General features: G+C 39.8%; 1 pseudogene; it reads left to right on the forward strand.

The window, feature by feature from the left end:
- The first annotated feature begins 1,604 nt into the window (after positions 1–1,604).
- On the forward strand, positions 1,605–3,412 carry LOC102477657 (rap1 GTPase-GDP dissociation stimulator 1 pseudogene; annotated as a pseudogene).
- The last annotated feature ends 549 nt before the right edge of the window (positions 3,413–3,961 follow it).

Consider the following 3,961-nt stretch of genomic DNA (forward strand, 5'->3'; position numbering starts at 1 on the left):
AAGGCACCTACAGCTAGCCCTGATGAATACACATCCTCCATTTCATGACTAGCATGGTCCACTATGAGCACTAAGATTGACACTACCTTACCCAGAAACAAACTGCAAGGGTGTCCACTGGAAAGTTTCATAGTTGAACCTAATAGAATGAGCATGGCCAGAAAACAGTTTACACATAATAGGGTATAATAGTGTTTATAAAATAAATATATCAAAACAATGAACATGTGAATTAAGAATAATGGTGTTCTATGCTTCGTTTCTATTTCTCTGTCTGTGTGAGATTTTTGCTATAGGGCACGTGTACTCATGAGAGAGACAGATAGAATAAAATAAGGAAAATGAGAGAGCACTCCCACCCCCACAGCCCCTTCTCTATTTCTCCCTCCTTTAGGATTTTGGGTACACATGCACATGCACCTGATGTGATCTTCAAGCTTCTTGCTTGGGAATTAAATAGCAGTGGGCCACATGGGTCAATGGGCCTTCACCACCACACAACCTGCTGGCCCCTATGCTTTATTTTTAATAGTAGTTTCGTTTTTATTGAGTAATAATAGGGACTAACAGTGTGGTTATATATTTCATACTTGTTTGATTTGAAATGCCTGACTCTGGGCAAAATAAATAAATAAATAAAGCAGTAAACAGGTCTATGCCAGGCAAGTGTGTGTGTATGTCCAAAATCCCTGGAAGAGAATGGAGGAGAGGGGATTGCTGTATGGCCATACCGACTTGGAGGATAATGTTCACTTTCTCCCTCCCTTCTACTCTCTGATGAATGTATGTGTCTTATAACAGAAACCTAAGAAAAGAAAAAGAAGAAGAAAAGAAGAAGAGCAAAGAAAGAAAGAAAGAAAGAAAGAAAGAGAAAGAAAGAAAGAAAGAAAGAAAGAAAGAGAGGAAGAGAGAGAAAGAAAAAAAAAGAAAGAAAGAAAGAAAAAGAAAAAAGAAAGAAAGAAAAAGAAGAAGAAAAAGAAGGAGAGGAAATACCTCCAAATACTATCAGTGTTTGTGAATGGTGTTTATCTGCCAGGGAAGAATAGGCTGGGCTGCATCTCCTGAAGATCTCATTTCTGTTTCCTGCAAAAGCATCATATAAAAAACTTTAGCCACCACATACACAGTATAATAGATTAAAAAAATCTGGAGGCAGACATGATCATCATGTTCAAGTCAGACTGTAGAAAATGGGGAATGATTTGGTGGGCACTTTCTAATTTTGCCACATAGTGATCCAGTAAGTGAGCATAGAAAAAAAAGTATGCCCAGAGTTTACTGAAGTAAAAATCTTGTGGGTTCCTGCCATGCCTGCACCATGCCCATGCCGCTTGCAGCAGCAGCTGCTCCTCCCCAGCGGCGCCCTGGGGATCCCTCCCTGCCTGCAGGAGAGAGAGCGAGGTAGAGGGAGGACCCTGAGCCACACTGTCAGCACCAGAGCCCTTCACCTTGCCCAGCCACCTCCTCACCCTCTGGGAGAAAAATAGAGTTAGGATTTTGAAGATCTAGAAGTTATCCTCAAACATGTTGAGATGATGTTTGAAGTTAGATTGGAAGACAGGAGTCAACAAAAAAAAAAAAAAAGAAGAAGAAAAATTTTGTAAAATAATCTCAGTGATACCTTAAAGAAACAGAAGATAACAGCTGTTGACAAGACTGATAATAGTTTAGAAGGATTCTTGGATTGTCTGCTGCAAGCCCTAGGTCAGAATAATGCAGAAACAAATGAAAAGCTCCAAGAAAGTGGAATACTTCAGCTATTTGAAAATCTATTAACTCCCCAGTCTCCCTGCACAGTCAAAGTAGTTAATGTCATAGCAGAAGTAGCCAGAAATGAATTTATGTGACTTCCATGTGTGGATACTGGATTGATTTCACCACTGGTGCAGCTACTAAATAGCAAAGACCAGGAAGTGCTGCTTCAAATAGGCAGAGCCCTAGGAAACATATGCTATGATAGCCATTAGGGCAGAGTGCGGTTGGCCAGGCAGGTGGCGCACAGATTGTAATTGATTATTTAAGGTCATTGTGCTGTGTAACAGATCCTGCCAATGAGAAGCTCTTGACTGTTTTTGTGACATGCTGATGAACTATAACAATGAGAAAGATTCCCTCCAAACTTAGCTCATCAATATGGGTGTCATTCCTACCGTAGTGAAATTACTGGGTATCCACTGCTAAGATGCAGCTCTTACAGAAATGTGTCTTGTTTCCTTTGGTAATTTAGCAGAACTTGAGTCAAGTAAAGAGCATTTTGCCAGTACAAACATTGCTGAAGAGCTGGTAAAGTTCTTCAAGAAGAAAATCGAACATGTTAAGAGAGAAATTACTTTTGAAGTCCTTGCCTCTTTGGCAGAAAATGATGCTCTTAAGTTACAGCTGGTTGAAGCAGGCCTGGTAGAGTGTCTACTAGAGATTATTCAGCAGAAGGTGGATAGTGACTAAGAGTATGAAATTCCAGAGCTCAAAACTGGTTCAGATTTAATGGTTTTATTACTTCTTGGAGATGAATCCATGCAGAAGTTATTTGAAGGAGGAAAAGGCAATGTGTTTCAAAGGGTACTTCCCTGGATTCCATCAAATAAACACCAGCTATAGCTTGTTGGAGCACTGGCAATTGACAACTTTGCCAGAAATGATGGAAATTGTATTCATATGGTCGACAACAGAATTGTAGAAAAGCTTATGGATTTACTGGACAGATACGGGGAGGATGGCAATGTGACTGTCCAGCATGCAGCACTCAATGCCCTCAGGCAACTGGCCAGCTCAGTTGTAAATAAAGCAAAGATTTTATCCACTGGGGTCACAGAGAGAGTTCTGAAATTCCTGAAATCAGAAATGCTCCCAGTTTAGTTAAAAACTTCTGGGAATATTAAGAATGTTGATAGATGCTCATGAAGCTGCTGAACAACTGGGCAAGAATGCTAAATTAGTGGAGCATTTGGTGAAATAGTGTGAAGGCAGATTATGCTAGGGTGATGGGTGAGTCCAACAGACTGCTCTCGGCCCTAATCCAGTACAGTCAATTGAAAGACGTAATTAAAACCATCATACAGAGTGGTGGCATCAAGTATCTTGTTACCATGGCAACTAGTGAGCATGTAATAATACAGCCCTCATTGCTTTAGCACTAATAGCAGCTTTAGAATTGGGCACTGCTGAGAAAGATCTAGAAACTGCTAAACTTGTACAGATTTTACACAGACTGCTAGCAAATGAGAAAAGTGCTCCTGAAATAAAATATAATTCCATGGTCCTGATCTGTGCTCTCATAGGATCTGACTCTCTACACAAGGAAGTGCAGGATTTGGCCTTTCTAGATATTGTATCTCAACTGCTCAGTCATGAGAACAAAAATGTCACTCACCAGGCCTCTCTTGCAGAGCAGAGACTTACTGTGGAAAGCTGAGGCCCACCCCTTGCTGATACACAGCATCATCCCATCTCTGAATTCCCCTTTGTCCTCCATCCATCTGCCTCTTCCGTTTCATTCTTTACCACTATCACATGTGCATGCATGTAATGTTTCAATAATAATTGCTGTAGGTACCTGCCAAATAAGATTTTTAAAACCCACTGTTAGTGTGAACATGACTTTGTCAAAAACAGGTCTCCACTCATAACTGTTCTCTTGTATTCCTGTTGCTTGAGCTACATTAAGTAGAATGTTCATGGTGTAGTCCTATGATGATGTAAACTTGGTACTGCATAATGAATTGCTCCTCACATGTGGTAAACTACATAATAACATACTGGTCAATTAGAAACGAAGAATGCAGCAGAGTCTGTCTAGCATAGTAAAGATGAAATTGAATTAAAAAATAGCTCTTTTTTGATGCTTGAGAAGCACAGTGATCAAAAAATTGTATGACTGCTCATTTATTAATCTTACTTACTAATGTCAAGTCCATGGTACCTAGAGTTAAATAAAATTTCAATGTTCTCACTCTTTAAAAAA

This window comes from Tupaia chinensis, unplaced genomic scaffold, assembly GCF_000334495.1.
Source record: "Tupaia chinensis unplaced genomic scaffold, TupChi_1.0 Scaffold000145_1, whole genome shotgun sequence".
In the NCBI taxonomy this organism is placed as follows: domain Eukaryota; kingdom Metazoa; phylum Chordata; class Mammalia; order Scandentia; family Tupaiidae; genus Tupaia; species Tupaia belangeri.